The sequence below is a fragment of the Dama dama genome, chromosome 29 (genome assembly GCF_033118175.1).
Source record: "Dama dama isolate Ldn47 chromosome 29, ASM3311817v1, whole genome shotgun sequence".
Taxonomy (NCBI): Eukaryota; Metazoa; Chordata; class Mammalia; order Artiodactyla; family Cervidae; genus Dama; species Dama dama.
In genome coordinates, this window is record NC_083709.1 from 24,477,824 (window position 1) to 24,499,527 (window position 21,704).

General features: G+C 35.1%; 1 protein-coding gene across 1 annotated transcript in view; it reads left to right on the forward strand.

The window, feature by feature from the left end:
• Positions 1–21,704, forward strand: part of LINGO2 (leucine rich repeat and Ig domain containing 2) — a 1,335,691-nt gene that overhangs the window by 575,879 nt on the left and 738,108 nt on the right. Inside the window, exon 4 of the mRNA XM_061132444.1 lies at positions 861–941. The gene's annotated coding sequence lies outside the window, so the exon portion shown is untranslated. The remainder of the gene's footprint in view (positions 1–860; positions 942–21,704) is intronic.

Here is a 21,704-nt window from a genome sequence, read left to right on the forward strand (position 1 = left end):
GAGGGAGATGTAGGAGAGGGATGGAATACAGTCCCATTCTATACAAATAGTATTATTAAATTTTGAACCCTATAGTATAGAGCTTCCCTCATAGCTCATTTGGTAAAGAATCTGCCTATAATGCAGGAGACCCTGGTTCGATTCCTGGATCAGGAAGATCCCCTGGAGAAGGAAATGGCAACCCACTCCAGTGTTCTTACCTGGAGAATCCCATGGAGAGAGGAACCTGGCAGGCTACAGTCCATGGGGTCACAAGAGTCGGACACGACTTAGCGACTAAAGAGAGAGAGAGATAGTATATATTGTCTAGAAGTAGAAGACACCTACTTGCCTACATATTATATATCTGCATATCAAACTTATAACTATTATTTTCCACATTTTATGAATCTTCTCCAGGAAAATTATGAAACAAAGTAAGAATACTTGCTTAAATCTTGCAAGGAAGTCAATAGTAAAAAGAGACAAGGAGCAAACAGCCCATAATACTTATAACTCAGTGTTATGACTAGAAAAATATTTATGTTGGTAATGTGTACATAATAAGAAAACATTTCCATTATAAATGCTTTAGTTTGCATACTTCATCTGCCTCTCCCAGTAAAATAAGATGGGATTGAATAGTTTTTATTTTTTGTAGTTTTGTAATCTGGAGCCTGTTTGGTGCCTTGGAAGTCCCAGAAATGCATAACTTGCATTTCTATTTTGTGCATTTAGCAAAATCTATGATAACAGCAATAAAGAGGGAGTTAGTATTTAAATGGCGATGAGGAGTGATAATAAACATTTCACAGCTAATCAGTATCACTCTACAGAGATATATATTGTTCTAAACGTTATCTTTCACCTTTTATTTATAGTAATTGAAGACTGCCACTGGGAAGCTGCATCATGAGCTACTTGGGCTTCTAAAGTGTCCATTGGATATTTAATCACATAAGGTAAATGCCAAATTTATTTTATTTGTATTTTCAGGATGTAATGAAATACTATTTTTTGTATTAAGATTTATCTTCTTTATACCAAGAAGAAAGTAAATTTTCTTTTATTTGGTCATACATTTAATTAAGTAGTTCCTCTGGCTTGTTAGCTCTAAGGTGACTGGGAAAGTTACTGACATATTGACAACCACTTCTAGGCTTATGCATTTTCCTCTGTAAAACTATCATATGTATTATGTGTTTCAGACAATCTGTTCTCTGCTTTTGTTTGCGTAAAGTCATCTTGTCTCTTTAAATACTATGTTAACATGTTCACATGTTATACATAAAATTTAATGGCTAAAAATATTTTCTTTATTAGTATTTATGACTTAGGTAGTTGTGTTGGAGGTAGATTATTATTAATTTAAAGTGGCAGTTGAGTTACATCTGGGCTTTTTTATTTTTTTCATTAATTCTGAAGGGTATACCTAAATTCACATTTGCTCATCCTATAGTTTACAAAATTACAGCTACAAAAGTAGAAACTACTTCAGTGGTTTGAGTATTTATAATGTGGATTACTTTCTTTTCCTTCGAAGATATTATTAGTTTTTCTACTTTGTCTTTCTCTACTAGTGGTCCTTCATCAAGCATCACAACAAGAATTTTATTTTTATTATTTGTTTTATTTTTATTTTCAGTTGTAAGACAGTAAATTAAAACATTTGCAATCACTGCTTTCTTTCACCACCTGAGATTACAGAGAAAGGAATTAGAATTCCAGGGGTGCCCAGGATGACAAGGCTTGGCTAGTAACTACTAAGAAAACCTCATTTAATACAACTAAAGGGAGATATATGGGGCTACTCACTTGTGTCCTCATGAAGACCAAGAAATGAAGAAAAGAACATTTTCTTCTGAAAAATGAGTTTCTAAGATAAAGAATTTGCCTGCTTCTAGCACTGTTTCACATGTCTGTCAGACAAACAATAATAGTGAAGACGGAATGACTTGTACGTAAATGGTTTATCCAACTACAAATGGTGGAAACAGACATAAACATGAACACATAAGTCTAGGATGCTGTTTTGGTTTCTAAATGAAATGCATTTTCTATTCATTCAAATAGACATTAAATGAGAAATAGAAATACATTTCAAGGCATATAGGAAGGAACTTAAATATACATAAAATAGACTAAATTGTTCACATTTAAAAAATCAAGACATCTTGATAAAACTTAAATCATAAACTGCACGCTGAAGCACGTGGCTCATGTTTTACAAGGGGCTCCATTATGTTAACTTGGATGAGCTAAGAGGCAAAGAATGAGCAGTCATGTGAAGAGAATTAGGGGAAATTGCTCATCTGAACATCACAAAACTGTCCATCATTCACAGGGCCCTTCCAATCAAAGAGAACATTTAATGGCATTCATAATATGGTAAATTTGACATGATTTGAAGACACTGTGAAATATGATTTCTTCTTTGAATATTTTTATAGTATAGCCTTTCATAGTTCCTTTTGGCAAGTTCAAGTAATCCTGGTCAGTTAATATCTTGTTTTCTGGTTGAATTTATGTGAAAGTTTACCATCTATCCCTTCTTGTGAACCCAAAGAACACTGGCTGTCTTCAGATATACTCTGATAGTAAATAGAAGGTGGTTTTATTTTTTCAGCAAAAGAAGGAGAAATACATACAATTCATTTGTTATTAATATTTCATTTAATGTTGATGTGGTTTTTAAAAATATCCAAACCATATGGAAATTTTCACTGAGAACTTTCATTTTAACAGAAGTTTAAACCAGGTATCATAAGCAGAATGAAAGGAAAAAGCCCATATATTCTAGAAACTTCTAACAAATAAGCCCTCCTTTCACTTCCAGTTTCAGCCCCTTACTCCCAAACACTGACTGCTTTTCCTTTGTCCACAATCTTCATCTAAAGTGACAGATGGAAATTTTAACTTTGCCCCCCTCACTCCCGCAGGTAATGAACTATGCACCTATTTGTTATTGCTAATGTTTATTTCCTGAAAACTTTAGGTGAGTTTTTAAAAATTATTTTCCTCATTCTAAATATCAGAATATGTATGTGTATGTATATCAATATTGGTTAAGAGTGAGATAAATTATGACTATAGCAGAGATATTTTATGTTGTACAAAGAAGCATATATTCAAGTTTAGAAAGTAAATGTATCCAGTGTGATAGCCAGTGTGCAGTTAGAATGTGAATGAAATTAATAGGTACATTGAACAGAGTCTGTAAAATAGGTTAGCTCAGAATAGGATCAGAAGACTCCCAACTGAGAACTGAATGCACAAGTTAAAGAAGGACAGTGATAAACTCAAAGATAACTGCCCTGAGCAAATGTGATAATAAGGGAAACTGAAGATTTGAAATAATTATATATGCCTTTTTTTAAGAAGATATGGGAGTATTGTTTGATTTACAATGCTGTGTTAGTTTCAGGTGTAGAGTAAAGTGAATTAGTTATACACAGACATGTATCTGGGGGCTTCCCAGGTGGCGCTAGTGATAAAGAACCTGGTTGCCAATGCAGGAGACAAGATATGCGGGTTGGAGAGATCGCCTGGAGGAGGGCATGGCAATCCACTGCAGTATTCTTGCCTGGAGAATCCCAGAGACAGAGGAACCTAGTGGGCTACAGTCCATAGAATCGCAGAGTTGGACACAACTGAAGTGGCTTAGCACACACACGTACATACATATATTTGGGCTTTCCGGGTGGCTCAGTGGTGAAGAATCAGCCTGCCAGTGCGGGAGACACAACAGAAGCCGCGGGTTTGATCCCTGGGTCATGAAGATCCTCTGCAGGAGGAAATGGCACCCTACACTAGTATTCCTTTCTGGAAATTCCCGAGGACACAGGAGCCTGGCTGTTCAGCAGTTCACGGGGTCACAGAGTCAGACATGACTTAGTGAGGAAACAACAACAGCAGCGGCATACACATATCCTCTCTCTACATCCTCCGGTTCTCAAAGGCTGTTGTTTTTGTTTTCATCGTATTAGTTTTTCTTTGTTGTACCAATCTTTTAATTAGGTTCCAGAGACTGAGCCAAGAAAATATTGCTACAACTTCTGTCAAAGAGTGGAGGGTTTTGCCTATGTCCTCTTCTAGGAGTTTTATGGTACTGTTCTTACATTTAAGTCTTCAAACCATTTTAATTACATTTTTGTACATGATTTGAGGGAATGTTCTAAGTTCATTATTTTACATGTGACTACCCAGCTTTCTAGTTATCACTTGTTGAAGAGACTATTTTTCCTTTACTGCCTATTCTTGCCTTCCTCATCATAGATTAATTGACCATAGGTATGTGGGTTTATTTCTGGACTCTCTATTCTCTTACATTGATCTATTAATATATATCCATTCCCTGCCCCCCAATACTACACTATTTTGAGTATAGCTTTGCAGTATTGTCTGACATCTTGGAGAGTTATACCTCCAGCTTTGTTCTTTTATCTCATGATTCCTTTTCAATTCTGATCTTTAGTGGTTTCTTATAAATTTTGGACTTTTTTTTCTATTTCTCTTCAAATATCCTGAGTATTTTGATAGGGATTGCATTAAATCTGTAGATTTCTTTGAGTAATATGGCTATATTAAAAATATTGATTATTACAATACAAGAACAGAGTATATCTTTTCATTCTTTTGAATCATTTTCAGTTTCCCTCATCAGTGTTTTATAATTTTCAGCATATAGGCCTTTGCCCTACTTCATTAATTTTAATGCTGGATCTTTTTTGATATGTGATTTTAAGCAGGATTTTTTTTTTTTTTTACTTTCTCATTCTGATATTTCATTATTAGTATACAGGAACACAACGGATTTCTGTGTATTAATCTTGTGTCCTGCAACCTTGCTTTATTTATTAGTTCTACCAGTTTTTGAGTGGAGACTTACATATCATTTGCAAATATTAATAATTTTACCTATTCCCTTCTAATTTGGATACATTTTGTTTCTTTTTCTTGTCTGATTACTGTGTCTAGGACTTCCAATACTATATAAAAGAGAGGCACCCTTGTCTTGTTTTTGAATTTATCGGGAAGCTTTCAACTTTTCCCCGTTGAGTGTTATGTTGGCTATAGGTTTGTCATAAAGGGTCTTTATTATGTTGAGATATGTTCCCTCTACAGCCACTTTGATGGGAGTTTTTTTGTCATGAATGAGTGATGAATTTGTCAAATGTTTATTCTGTATCTGTTGAGATGATCATGTGGTTTTTTATCTTTCCTTTTGTTGATGTTGTGTATCACATTTATTGATTTTCTTTAACTTTTTATTTTGTATTGGTATATAGCCAGTTAACAGTGTTGTGACAATTTCCGGTGAGCCGTGAAGCTATACATACACATGAATCCATTCTCCCGAAGCCCCCCTCCCATCCAGGCCACCACGCAACATTGAGCAGAGTTTCATATGTTATACAGTATGTCCTTGTCAGCTATCCATTTTAAACATAGCAGTATATATATGTCCATCTCAGATTCCCCAACTGTCTGCCTTTCCCATCCACCTCCAACAACCGTGAGTTCATTCTCTAAGTCTGTGAGTGTCTTTCTGTTTTGTGACTGAGTTCATTTGTCTGATCTCTTTTTATATTCCACATATAAAGGATGTCATATGGTATCTCTCCTTCTCTGTCTGACTTACTTCACTCAGAATGACAATCTCTAGGTCTATGTGTTGAGCCTTTCGTGGAATAAATCCAACTTGATCATGTTGTATGATCCATTTTATGTATAGCTGGATTAGGTCTGCTAATGTTTTCTTAATTTAAGATGATTTTATAGAGAAATTTTGTTTAGAAAAAAATGTAGAATTTCTTCAGGGATTTTTGGTTTAGGCTTGTCTCCCAGTGGTAGTAGTGCAACTTGGAGGATGTAGTCTTGATCTGGGAATCCTTTAATGACGAATTTTCCCAATGAGGCAGAGGGTGGAAGTGTTGGCTTTATTACCTTGAAGAAAGCGAAATAAGTAGGCTGTCTTCAGAGCTGAAGTTGAGAGAGAAGTTCAGGAGTATGTGGGTTGAAATATTTAAGCCCTCATTTCCTTTCTGAGAATGTTGAGGTTTAATCTTCCTGGAATGATTCTATTTTAATAGGATAGGATATCAGCTAGGATATCAACTTTAAGTCAACTGTTTACTCAGTTTTAGTTCATCTGTATTAGAAGGCCAAGAAAGTGAACCTCAAGATTCTTTTTAGCTCCCCAAATCTATGAATTTCACCTATCTGACATGTTTCCAATAGTGAAGCAGAATATTCCAGAGGTTGCAATCTCAAACCCAGTGCAGCATTCCTGGTTTCCACTTACTGCATCTGTCACTTTGGAAATTTATGGGAGGTTTCTGAGGCCTTAATAGTCTATGAAAGTAGATGATGAAACTACTGCTTACGGTGTGATATTGTTATTGAGCTTCATGTATTAATGATGGTAAAAGAATGACTTAACATCAACCATTGCTAACTATATGCTTTGCCATTTCACTGTTCTTGAGTTAGAGCCCAACAATTAGTTACCTAGGAGTACATTTTACAGCATGGATTAAAGCTGAGTATTTTATGGGTACCTTGTTTATTATTATTTTCAATAATTTAGGATTATGATTAGGATAAGGTGTTGACCTTTCAATAAGAAAGTTCATGTATTGGGTAAGAGCAGAGTTTTTCCTGAGGAAAGTCTAGATGTTGGCTGCAAATATTCCGTTTTGTACTTCTCTGCATAGGTACAATGGTAGCCTGTCCACATAAGTATTCTTCTTTAGGCATCTAAGAAGATGCCAAAATTATGCATGTTTTAAAACCTAAGGATATGTTTTAATTAGTAACACCAAGTGAGTACAATCTGTTACTTATCATACAATATATACACCACAATTTTTCCCAGCCAGTATTAATCAGCAAAGTAGTAGAAAGAAATAATATTGAGGGAGGATTGCCTGAATGATATGAATATTTTTCATTAGTAAATATAGCTTTAATTTTATCAGTGGATTAAATAAGACGGTTAAAATCTTTGTATTTACTCTATAGATGTTCACTAAATTGAATCAATACAATCAACTTATGCTGAATTGTGTTAATAGATGTCAGAAACCTATGCTTACATTTATTGTAGTAATGTTATTCATGGTATGGTTCTTCTTCATTCTGTGCAGAGTGTCTCAAATAAGGAGCAATGCGACACACTTCCTCCAGTTTCAGCACTCCAAACTGGGAGTAGGGTTTCTCCTGGTAACTTGTTTATTTTTAGCTTATCATTCCAGTAGATCATGTAATCGATTTATTTGAAGGTCTTTGTAGGATGCTAGGAAGCTTATAATTAATTCTGTTTCGTGTGTCAGTGAGTAAATAGGGTTGAATGGCATATATGGTATGTAGTACAACTGCCTTTGATCAGTCTAAGCATGAATACCATGTGTTTTATTTGGTTCTAGGGTAGGTTTGGTCAGGATGCCATCTTGTCTTCTTTCAGTGTTTATATTATGGTGGTGGTGTGAATGTTAACCAAGATAATCACTTAATATATTAATGCATATTCTTGGTAAATGTTAGCTCTGCTAATATTAATATAAGAAGTTCCCAAGAAGCAGCTCTTTTTCTGCTACCTTTCTTGGCTTACCAACACATAAACACACATTCATGAATGTATACATTCAGTTAACATTTATTGAGTGCCTATCATGTTCACTTACAATTCCTATGTCTGTGAGTGATAAAGATAAAATACTTGTCCTCACAGAGCTAATGTTCTCAATGGGTGTTGTAGGGTGTGGAGTTCATTAACAATAAAAATAGGCAAAAGAAAATATTCAGTAATAATGCATGCTAAGTTGGAAATAAAACAGGTTGAGAGCCTGAGGAGCTGCTTTGAATTGTGTTGTCAGAAAAGACCTAATTGTAGAGGTGATATTTTAAGCTGGGTACTGAATGAAAAGGAATTACCTATGCAATATCTGTTGGAAGAGCTTTCAAGGAGAAGGAAGATGTAAGTAAGTCCCAAGAAGAAGAGACAGTAATCTAAATTGAGATTCTAAGGTACTGTGGAATAGTCATTGATGAACACGTAGGTGTGTAGGCATGAGTCTGCCTTATCTTTATTTCACTCTAAAGGCTGAGGTCTTCCTAGATGGAGAAGCTCAGTCATCTTATTAAGGCACTCTTCTCCCTCGTGGCTCAGATGGTAAAGAATCCACCTGCAATGCGGGAGTCCTGGGTTCAATCCCTGGGTTGGGAAGATCTCCTGGGGAAGGGAATGGCTATCCACTCCAGTATTCTGGCCTTGAGAATTCCGTGGGCAGAGGCACTGACCGGCTACAGTCCATGGGGTGGCAAAGAGTCGGACACGAGTGAGCAACTTTCACTTCACTTCTCTTTTCTATCTATCTCTCCACATGGTAAACTGACCAAGGACATAATCCCTAGGCAGGTCCCTCTGATCTGTATTTTCCTTGAAGGCATCTGATCTGATCAGTGTCCACTACACAATTTGGTCTTGAATTTGAAGTAGAGTAGCAGAAATCTGTCAGACTTCTAACCCAAATCCTGGTTCCAACACAGCTTATCGCTGTTCTCCATCTTAGCATTTAGGTCCTAAACACTGGTAATAAGAAAGTGGAGCTTTGCCCAATTGCCAGTATTCCTTGTAGACAGTTCCTTTAGAAATGACATAGAATGTAGCCTTGTGGTCTGAGAAAGAAGTCCAGCAGTCCTGGATTCCTCTAGACATTAGCTACTTGTTTTCAAGCAGGAACTAACTTTATCCCTAACATTATTGAACCCATCCATGTTAAAAAAAGATATTTTTATCTTACACCCAGAACAACTTAGTTCGCCATCTCAAATCCTCTTAGGAATAAGCAGAATGTAGCATACTCTCTCAATGTAAGTATTTAATTTCTTACTTCTGTTTTCCAAATATCTCATATTACCTAGTTATGATAGCATTTTTTGCTTCTTATGAATACCAGGGTCCCATTTATTTCAATAAGATACTTCCATACCTCAGATATTTTAATGTTTAGCTGTTTAGGTATAATCTCAAATGGATTCTTTCAGGAATGCTGGTTCACTTTTGCACTTATCTCAACCCCATACTGGTCTTCAGGCAAGCTGTGGGTGCAATGGTTGATTCCTTCATGACTCAGTAGTTACCTTCAGTGAACAGCAGACAAGGGAAGAGAAAGGAACTAAATTTAAGGATGACCTTTTAAATGCTTTACATTTTCTTTCTGTACCAATGTTTTGTCAATGATCAGTGTTTTATTGCAAAAAAGTGAAAGTATTGGGTTTGGCCAAAAAGTTCGTGTGGATTTTTCATTGTACAGAAAAACCTGAATGGACTTTTTGGCCAACCCAATATTAATAGCTGTGTTGGAGATATGAAGGCAAGAAGCTTATTTCAGCAATTGATTTGCATCCTCTTCACGGCCCTTCCCAATCTTTTGCTCAGAGTTGAGGTGCATTTAATCAGTTTTGCATGTACTGCATGCCTTTCCCACAGGGCATGGCAAATAGCTAATCGAAACACAACTGAACCTCAGCACACTTAGATCATCATCAGTTTATCAGCTGAAATGCTTAGTCACTCAGTAGTGTCCGACTCTTTACGACCCCATGGACTTTAACCCACTAGGCTCCTCTGTCCATGGGGATTCTCCATGCAAGAATACTGGAATGTGTTGCCATTCCCTTCTCCACACCAGAAAAGAGGCTTGAAATGAATTTAAGTACTTGTATTTTCTGACTGACAGATATCATGTCTGCCCTATGTTTATCTCCTTATCTTCCCAGCTACAGAAGATAACAGTGAAAATAGTAAGTGTCCTGGGAACCCTTATACACCTACCCTCAATATGTGAAGTTCTGTTAGTATTTTTATACTCCAACTCCATGAAAACTCTCTACCGAGGAAAAATCCATTTTCATTCAGAATGTTGGAAATCAGTTATTGTCCACCGAGTAAACCAATGTTTAAATGAAAATGGATGTCAGTGGAAATAAGAGAATATCATTTTTGTATCAGTATTTGTGCAACAGCTTCTATAACACTGTTCCAGACATTATTTTAAGTACTTTGTGTTTACTTTATTAATCCCCATAACAGTCTTATGAAAAGAATATTATCATTAGCTTCATTCTGCAGATGGAATAACTGAGGACTCAAGAGATTAACTTGCTCACAAGCTCACAGCTGATAAATGAAATACAATATGTTACCTAACAAGATGCACTTATCAATAGAGGCCTACAACAAAAAACTATTTCTTGAGAGATTATAGTTCACAGTAATAATAATGTAGTCATTGCAGAATGAAAAATGGTTCTCTTGGTGGTCTCTCCTCAAATTTTCCCATCATTTGATAGGATACCTGAGGACAAATGACTTTAAAGATTGATAAGAAAAAGTTTACAATAAGAAGTTAAGTCTATATGAAGAAAACTTTAGAGAAAGTACTTTTCAAAAATACATTAATTCCTTTTGCTTGGAGACTAAATAATTTTGTCACCCAAATCTAAATTTCCCCCTAAGAAGAAATAAGCTTAATCTCAGCAAGTCTCTAGTAAACCTGTTTACACTGAGCCTCCCTTTGGATTCTCATTACATTTTGCCCTACTATTGTGTGACATTTAGCATCCTTGGAATCTTTTTATGACTCTGAGTGCATGCTCTACATGTAATTTACAATAGCATGAAAAAAAGTGTAAGACCTAATTAATTCACCAATCAGCTGTCAGAACCTGTGATCTTTTTTCCTAGTTTACTGTCAAGTTCCCTGTGGGAGAATCAGTATTCAGAAAGTGCCATTTCCATTATGCCGTGTGGTGTTAGAGAAAGGCACTCAGTTATGCTGCTTGTTCATGGAAAATGTGCCATCCTCATGAGTGCCTTGATGACTTTGTTAAAAATACCTTCTGCCACCCCATGCTCTTGTTCTCATGAATATGGTGGCTCTGCGGTACATCAGGTTTTCACAGTGCCATAAATTAAGAGAAGGGAGATCAACCTACCTCAACTTCAAACCTGTGCATTTTCCCTTGAGTTTTTCCATTTTCTTAAGAAACTTTCTCCTATTTGATATATTTTTTTAAAGTAATTTAAAATCCATCTACTAAGATTTGATCATTTTTGAGGACTTTTTCATCTCAAATATTCCAAAATTGGGACATCTTATACATAATAGAAGTATCTCTTTCATGAATTCATAAAATTATAACCCAGTAAATACATTTTACAAGTACTTTCAGAAAAAAAGAAACATAGGAAAGAAATAAAAAATGCTTGTAGATTGTAAATTAGTTTCTTTATGATTAATACTTGCTTTCCTGATTGCATGATTGAGTTTTTTTTGCTGAGTCACAAACTACCCCCAAACTCACTTGCAACTTGATGATCATTTGATTATTTCTCACAGGACTTTTGGTCAGTGGGTAGTTTTGCTGATCCTGGGCTCAACTTATTTCAAATGAACTTGCTCATACAGAGGAGGGCGGCGGAGGGTAGACCAGGGCTGACTAGTCTAGGATGGCTTCCCTCACTGACTTTCACAGTTTTCTGGCTGAGGTGCTAGATTGACTGGGCCACTTGTCTCTCATCACACAATTGATTAGCTTGGATAAATTCACACAGTGGATGGCAGGGTTTTAAGAGAAAGAAGCATTCAAGGCTTCTCAAGGCCAGCACTTAAAACTGGCCCAATATGGTTTTACTCTTGGCCAAAGCAAGTCATTAGGTCAGACCAGATACAAGGGGTGGACAAATGGATTCCACCTCTTGATGACAGTAGCTGTAAAATAACAATGCAGAGTGTGGATACAGGGAGGAGTGAAAAATTGAGACATTTTTGCAATCTGCCATAGCGCAGCTATCTAGCAGAGCTTAATGGTTATCTAGACCTGACCTAGGTTTTTTGTTTGTTTGCTTGCACTGTTTCTAATCAGACTGGTTCCCCAATCAAAGATATTTCTTATCAATCTGATAGCTCAATCTAGCATCAGAAGAGTAATACAAGACATTCTATATCCACCCAGAATCTTTTGTTGCCCCTTTATTTTTATTAAATATCTAGAAATATGAAAAATGTTAATAATATATATGAGGTGTAAAGAAAACTATAAAACGTACAATGCTATCTTCACCATTTTGTGTAAGAAAAATGTTAACGATAGTCTAAAATAAGGCCTCTATTTTCCCGAATCCAATGTCTTTCCTTGCTTCCTCAGAGATCACTTCTGCTCTGAAATTTTTTTTTTATCATTCTTTTGCTTTTTATTATGGTTTTAGGATAAATTTTTATCAGTGTATATTTGTTGTGGGACACATACATTTTTGATTATACAGAAATGTAATCATACTGCCTCATTGCCACAGTATGTCTCTGTTTTGAATTTTGAATTTTATAATAGCTCAAATATTTAATCTATTTATACTGACACAAATGTTAAATTTTTTTTATATTTTCAACATTATTTTGAGCTTTTTCTACTTTCATGCTTTTTGTCTGTCTCTTAATTGTTTTAAATCGATTTGTTATTCTCATTTATCTTTCCCTTTATTAGTTAGTACAATAGTTGCATTCTCTTTTCTAGTCTTTAATGAGTTAGAAATGTTAGTGTGAAGTTTGATCTTTATGTCTCAACAAAATAACAGCTTGGAATAACATAACTACAATCAATCTCCTTTCATTTTGTATGTAATTTTCATGGATTTTAGTTATATTGCAATTTTTAGTCCAAATGACAGTTTTATTTTTATTTCACATAGATAAGAATGTTGCTCACTTTGTTTGCATCTGTTCCTTCTTGCATCTGAGATCTCCTTCTGAGATCACTTTATTCTGTTTGAAGAACTACATTCAGAGTGTCATTTAGTAATTATCTATTGATAACAAATGCTCAGGTTTTGTTTATAAATGTATGCATATTTTTCTCATCATTGAAAGATATCTTAGTCTAAGTTGATAGTTATTTTGCTTTAGAACATTTAATCTATTACTATCTTGGTTTCTGGTGTAGACTGTTATTATTTAGAAGTCAGTTGTCAAGCTAATTGCTTTTGTGAAGATGATCAATCTTTCCTTTCCACTACTTTTAATATTTTTTCCCTGTGCGTTTAGTGCCTTGCAGTTTTATCATGACATGTCCAGGTTTTGACTTTTTTTGTTTGTCTTAGATTACTTAATCTTTGTATTTGCATTTTTCATTAATTCTGAAAAATTGCCAGTTATTATTTATCTGTATACTCCCTCTCATCATTTTCTCTCTCCTTTCGTTAAGGAAATACAGAAAGGTAAAAATTAGCTTTATGCTTTATTCACATTTGGGGTTCTAATATATTCTTAATTTTTGGTCTCTGAATTTCATTTTTAATCTTATTTATATTGTGACATAATATCAGACAGGAATTTTCTGTGCTATTATCTAAGTTTTTCAACTGTTAATGTGTTACCAAATTTGCACTGTAATCTCTCTCTCTCTTTCTGAAACATTCAAGGATAATTTGAAGTAAAATACCACTGAATCATAAAATGCTTCTATATAATTTTCCTATTATGAAAACAAAACATCTTTTTCATAAGCATAGTATAATTATAAAAAGGAAATTAATATTGATATGATACTACTAATTAATCTACAGATATTATAGTTATTTATTGTTGTGATTACTCCAAAATAGTGGCTTAAAGCAACAAATACATGTAAACTCCCTGATCAAATGACATACACTGACAAACTAAATTTTTAAAAAAGAAAGAATAAAGAACAATATCCAACTATATGTTTTCTCCAGGAGATCCACTTTAGATCTAAGGACATGCATGAATTAAAAGTGAAATATTCCAGATCATAACCAAAGGGGCCAAGGATGGCTATGCTAATATCAGACAAAATAGATTTTAAATAAAAGTTTTTGAAAGAGACATGAAGAAGACTATCTATAATGCAAAACAAGTCAATTCACCAAGAAGATACAGTAATTTTACAGATATGTGCACCAAATATCAGAGCCCAATATATGAAGCAAACATGGACAGAATTGAAGGGAGAAATAGAAAGAACTAGAAGAATAGTAGGAGATTTCAATTCCCATTTTCAATAATGGAATAAAAGTATACATAAAATGGATAATGAAACAGAGGGCCTGAACAATGCTATATTCTGGTTTCATCTAACAGAAATGTACAGAACACTCCACTTAAAAATGGAAGAATACACAATATTCATATAGATCTTTCTCCAGCATAGGCCATATGTTAGGTCAAAAAACAAACATTAATATGTTTTAGAAGATTAGAATCCTACAAAGTATCTTTTTCAACAACAGTGGAATGAAACTGGACATCAATATCAAAAGGAAAACTTAAAAGCCCATAAGTATGTGGAAATTAAACAAAACACTTATAAATAACTCATAGGTCAAAGAAAAATTAGGAAATACCTTGAGACAAAAAAAAAAGAAGAAATATGGACTGCCATGAAAGCAGTGTGAAGAAGGAACATAGCTTTAATATTGGCATTAAGAGAGAAGGAATATCTCAAATCAATAACCTAACCATACACCTTAAAGAACTAGAAAAAGAACAAAGTAAACCCAAAGCTAGCAGAAGTAAGGAAATAATAAAGATTAGAACAGAGATAAACAAAACAAAGAATAGAAAAATAGTAGATAAAATCAACAAAATCAAAGTTGGTTCTTCAAAAAGACTAAGAAAATTGACAAACTTTTTGCCAGAAAAAAGAAAATAATTAAATAACTAAAATCAGAAATGAAAGATGGGAATTATTGCTGATTTTTAAGAAATTTAAAAGATTTTATATAAAGAGTTCTGTGAGCAATTATATGACAGCAAATTGGGTCATCTTGATAAAATGGACAAATTCTAAGAAACACATAACCTATCAAGACTGAATCATGAAAAAGAGAAAATCTAAATAGATATAAAAGATTGAATCAGTAATCAAAAACTTCTCAACAAAGAAATGGAGAAGGCAATGGCAACCCACTCCAGTACTCTTGCCTGGAAAATCCCATGGACGGAGGAGCCTGGTGGGCTGCAGTCCATGGGGTTGCTAGGAGTCAGACACGACTGAGTGACTTCACTCTCACTTGTCATTTTCATGCATTGGAGAAGGAAATGGCAACCCACTCCAGTGTTCTTGCCTTGAGAATCCCAGGGACGGGGGAGCCTGATGGGCTGCTGTCTATGGGATCGCAGAGAGTCGGACACGACTGAAGTGACTTGGCAGCAGCAACAACAAAGAAAAGCCCAAGATTATATGGATTCACTGGTGAATTCTTCCAAGCACTTAAGGAAGAGTTAACACCAATTCTTCTCAAATTCTTCCAAGAAATTAAAGTGGAGAAAATACTTTCAAATTAATTTTATAAATCCAGCATTACCCTAATCTCAAAGTCAGACAAAGACATTACTGAAAAAAAAAAAAAAAAAACAAGCAAGAAAGAAAACTATAGATCCATATGTCTAATGGATATTGAAACAAAAGTCCTCAAGAAAATATCATCAAACTCAATTCAAAAACATAACATCAGGATTATATACCACAACCAGGTGGAATTTACTCCTGTAATGCAAGGATGCAAAGATGGTTCAACATAAGAAAATAAATCATGCTACATTAACAAAAGGAAGAGAAAAAAAAACTGATCATCTCAATTGATACAGATAAATCCTTTGACAAAATTACATACTCTTCCATGATAAAAATTTTAACAAACCATACATAAAAGGAAACTACCTCAACATAATAAAGGCCATATATGAAAAACCAATAGCTAACATCATACTCAGTGGTGAAAGACTGAAAGCTTTTCCCTGAAATCAGGAAGAAGACAAGGATGGCCAGTTTTTACCGCTTCTATTCAACATAGTACTGAAAGTCTTAACTAGAACAATGAGGCAAGAGAAATAAATAGAAAGCATCCAGACTGGAAAGAAAGGAGTAAAATTATCTGTTCACAAATAAGTAAAAAACAATCAAAAAAAAAAAATCCTTATTTTTATGCATGCACACACACATGCATATACCCACAACTAGTAGAACTAATCAATGAATTTTAAGTGAAGCTGTAGAACACAATCAACACACAAATCAGTTGCATGTGTATACACAGACAATGAAAATCAGAAAAGGAAATTGGGAAACAACTTCATTTATAATATTAAAAAAATGCTTAGGAATGAATCTAAACAAGGAGTTAAGGAACTTTTACACAGAAAACTATAAAATGTTGCTGAAAGAAATTAAAGAATGCAAAAATTAAACAGAAAGTCATTCTGTGTTCATTGACTAGAAGACTTCATACTATTTATACCTGTATTAGCCACTGAAATCTACATTTTGTATGCAACATTTTTTTTGTAGAAATAGAAAGATCTATCCTAAAATGCATGTAGTGTCTCAAGGGACTCTAGATAGTCAAAATGACCTTGAAAAAGGAGAACAAAGGTGGAAGACATTCTTCCTGACTTTGAACTTTATTACAGAGCCACAGCAGTCAAAACCCTGATAGTGGCTTATAAACAGAAAAATGGACCAATAATTTAGAAAAGAAGGTCCAAAAACAAACCTTCAAATATATGGTTAAATGCTTTTGGACAAGAGTGCCAAGACCATTCAATGGAGAAAAGACAGTCTTTTCAACTAATTGTCTTGAGAAAACTGGATATCCATGTGCAAAAGAATATACTGGGGCTCTTATTCTACACCATATGCAAATATTAATCTGAATGAACCAAAGACCTAAATGTAAGAGCTAAAACTATGTAACTCTTAGATAAATATATAGAACAGAAGCTTCACAACATTGGATTTGGCAATAATTTATTGGACAGGATATCAAAGCATAGCCAACAAAAATAGACCAATTGACCACATAAAAATTACAATCTGTTGTGTATCAAAGGACCCTATTAACAGAATTGGCTCAAAGAGATATTTGCACACCCATGTTCATAGTAGCATTCCTAAATGCCTGGTTGATGGATGAAGGGGTACATAAATGTAGTATGTAATACAGTGGATTATTCAGTCTTATAAAGGAAGGAAATTCTGACATGCTCAACGTAAATGAACCTTAAAGACTTCATGCTAAGTGAAGTAAGCCAGTCACAAAAGGGCAAATACTATGAATCCACTGAAGTGAGATCCCTAGAATAGTGAGAGTCATAGATAGAGAAAATAGAATGAAAAATGTCAGGCCTTTGTGGTAGGGGAAATGAGGAGTTATTATTTAATGGATATAGAGTTTCAGTTGCACAAGTAAAGAGGAAAAGAGTTCTGTGGATGGTGGTTGTGGCAGCACAAGAATGTACTGTAAACTCTACATTTAAAATGGCTTACATGATAAACTTTATGTTGTGTTTATATAACCATAATTGAACATGAACAAAACACGAGTCCACAGTACTTACTGTCTCACGGTGTCTGTGCCTCAGGAATCAGAAGTGACTGAGTTGGGCGGTTTTGGATGAGTGCATATGTAATTGTTGTCAAGTGCAGTCATTTCAAGGGTCTTGAGGATTCATTTGCATGAAGACTCACTCACAAAACTGTTGGCTGGAGGCCTTGGTTCCTCACTATGTGGACCGATCCATAGTGTTGCTTGGTGTCTTCATAATATAGTAGCTAATACCACTCCTCATAGTGAATGACCTAAGAGAGAGTGCAAGGAGGAAGCCATGGTGCCTTTTTTAAATCTTAGAAGTGATGTCCTTTTATTTCTGCCAGATTTTGTTTATTAAAAGTGAGTCAATAAGTATAGCCAAGGTGAAAATAATTAGACTAGGAGGAGCATCAAAGATTTGTGAATATATCTTAAAAGTACCACAGAAGAGTATTCAAGTTTTGCTCATTGTCCCAACTATGTCCTTTAATAGCAGTAGAAAGTATGTGATCATTGGTCTTTTTTGTGTTCTTTAATCTCAGTCTTTGTCTTTAACGGTATTGGCATTTCAGAATACAGCCAGTTCTGTACATTGTCTGTCAGTTTGAATGTCTGATGTTTCCTTGTGATTGGATTCAGCTCTGCATTTTGGTAGGAGTATTTCAAAGGTAATATTTTCATTGCATCATACAAGGAGGCCCACGCTGTCAACTTTTCTTTACTGGTGACATTAAATTTAATCATCTGGTTAAGTTGGTGACTGTTGGTTTCTCTATCATATAATTACCATCTTTTTTTGTCTTTAATAAGACGCCCTTGGAATCCTGTTTGTTTTCCTTTGTAATCAATTAGACACATGGAGCCTATGTGAAATAGTCATTAAATTTTAACCCACTTGCTTTAGAATAAATATTTTTGCATTTTCTTGCTGGATCATTAATGCATTTAAAAATGTTTAATTTTGTGTTTTAATATTTTATCTAACATTTTAGGTTGTCTTCAGAAGAAGTGTCAGTCTGGGTGTCTTTTTCACCAACTGCTAGAAACCAAAACAGTGTTTCCTTTTAATACCTATTTGTACAGCCAATATTAAATTATTTAATTGTTTCTCTAAGCCTAGACTACTGTCACTGGGCATTGTGGTTACTACCTGCTTGTTAAAATTGGGAGGCACTTCTCTCATTATTCACATCATATGCATGCATGCATGCTAAGTCACTTCAGTCGTGTCTGGCTCCCTGTGACCCCATGGACTGTAGCCCTCCAGGCTTGTCTATCCATGGGATTCTCTAGGACAGAATACTGGAGTGGCTTGCCACTGCCTACTCCAAGGATTCACATCATATGGTCCCCATATTATCTTCAGCACCTGATAATAAGGGTTCATAGCCTATTCCACCCTTTCTCCTAATAGCAACTTAGTTAGTTGGATCACCATTACATGATAGCATTTTTACATAGCAATACATGTCTAATATGGACTTCCCTGGTGGCTTAGATGGTAAAGCGTCTGCCTACAATGCGGGAGACCTGGGTTCGATCCCTGGGTTGGGAAGATCCCCTGGAGAAGGAAATGGCAACCCACTCCAGTACTCTTGCCTGGAAAGTCTCATGGACCGAGGAGCCTGGTAGGCTGCAGTCCATGGGGTTGAAAAGAGTCGGACACGACTGAGCTACTTCACTTTCACTTTCACATGTCTAATGATAATAATAGCTAATGGTCATTGAATGCTTGCTATATTTCAACATACAATATGTGTTTGCAAGTATTAACTCATTTACTCCTTTCAGCATCTTACAGATTAGATGCTATTATTATCCATGTTTTACTGACTCAGTTCAGTTCAATCCCTCAGTCATGTCCAACTCTTTGTGGTCCAATGGACTGCTGCACTCCAGGCTTCCCTGTCCATCACCAACTCCTGGAGATTGCTCAAACTCATGTCCATCAAGTCAGTGATGCCATCCCACCATCTCATCTTCTGTCATCTCCTTCTCCTCCTGCCTTCAATCTTTCCCATCATCAGGGTCTTTTCCAAGGAGCCAGTTCTTTGCATCATGTGGCAAAGGATTGGAGCTTCAACTTCAGCATCAGTTCTTCCAATGAATATTCAGGATTGATTTCCTTTAGGATTGACTTGTTTGATCTCCTTGCAGCCCAAGGGACTCTCAAGAGTTTTCTCTAACACCACAGTTCAAAAGCATCACTTCTTTGGTGCTCAGCTAGAGAGAGTATAATATAGCTATTGAGTCAAACTCAGGCAGTCTGCCTCCAAAAGTTACACCCTTAATTGTTGTGCTGCCATAAAGAGGATTGCTTCCTGAAAACCAATGAGATATTTGTAAAACTATATAAATGTAGAATTTCCAAGGCACAGGAAGCTGAAGTTAGAAGATAAAATAAAAAGCATTCCTTTTTTCCCCAGCTGTAGAAACTGAAGCTTAAAAAAAGTTAGCTTATTTACTACTTAAGGTAAAGTTGAGGCAAAATTTAGGCCTCCTGATGTCTAATAAATCCTGTTCACTTTCCATCATATCATACTATAAATGTCTGGTAAAATGAAAATAAGTATACTACACGCCATTATTTCACCAGGGGCAATGATATAACTCTATGATATCAGTTTCAAAGTTGAATTCTAAAATAAATATGCTACATATGCCGCACATTAATTAAACATGAACTGCTTTTGCTTGCTTTCTTACAACATGAAAGGATTTTTGGAGGAATGATTTGGACGATCCATACATTTTTGCTCAGATAATCTGTTTAATTCAAATATTTTCTATTGTCCTAAGTAAATATATTTGACATAATTATCTGCTCATTTGTTTAAAAGTAATATTTGTAAATGCAAATTTTAGACATACTATGGAAAAAGTATTTTCTGGTTATCAAGTAGATATACAACTGTAAAGAAGAACTATTGTATACATACCCATTTAACCAAACATTTGAGCTATTTATACTATTTAGTATTGATATAAGAAACTGATTAACTTATAAAGTGTATGTAGTTGACAGTCTTCATTGACTCTTGATTTCCATGAGTCCATTGCCATTATTTTTATTACAATATTGTCTTATGTTACAGTGATAATTTTAAAGTGGTACTCAAGACACCTACATATTTGACAGCTTCCTTATGATATTTAGCTAAGAATGATTTTCACAATGGGTAAGTCATGGGCTCTGATAAATCAGAAAGGGAACCAACCATTCAGAATACAAATCTGCCAAACCACTCAGTGGTATCCAGCTCTGCAATCCCATGGACTATACAGTACATGGAATTCTCCAGGCCAGAATACTGGAGTAGGTAGCCTTCTCCAGGGGTTCTTCCCAACCCAGGGATCGAACTCAGGTCTCCCACATTGCAAGTGGATTCTTTACCAGCTGAGCCACCAGGGAAGCCAGTTTAATTAAAATTTAAAAAAAAAACAAACCAAGGGCTAGGTAATTGTGCATGGTTCAGTTAGCCTTAGACAATTGGACTGTATTTTTTTATGTCCTTTTTTAAAAATTTATTTTTAATTGAAGAAAAATTGTTTTACAATATTGTTTTGGTTTCTGCTGCACAACAAATCAGGCATAATTATGCATGTAGATTGGGTTTTAATACAAATAAATAAAGGAGTTAAAGACTATAGACCAGAAGACACTGGATATGATATGGGGTTGGTGAATTGTTAGAGGTTGGAAAGGCTTGAGAACTGAATGGCTGTGTCTGTATGGAAATGGATAAATGCAGAGATATAATTTAGAAACTTATCAGAAGTCAGCTAAAGATGAATCTGCCTTTGAAGGTAATGGGAGACAGGCCCATTGTAAATTTTAGAATAGAAAAATGAAATGATGTAAAAAGACTGTTAGTTTTTTGGAAAATGAAGTTTTACTAAAACGTAACATTTAACATGGTCTAACTGCCCTTACAAGTTCAATTTTGCATCAGGGAGGGTTGAGTGGGGTCTGATAAGCAGGCTTGAGCCTTCAGAGAGCAATGGCAAGCAATGTAGTGGGTGGTAGATTTAGCAGCATCTCCTTTTCTTGATTCTATTGATGGTAAGCACAGTGGAGCAGAGTAGAATCAGTAGAGGTCCTTAGAGTAATCTAATTGGGACTCAGAAGCTGACAGTCTGGTAGCTAGTCTTGTCCTTCTGTCCACATGACCCTGGCAGAGGTAATCTCTAAGCCTATTAAACTCCCTGCCCTGTCCTATTCAAAAAGCACTGTAACAGTATACCCTTTATAACTATTTTTATGTAACAGTTTATATATAACGGTATACCAGTTATATCCACAGGTGTTCATCAGTACACTATGGTAAAG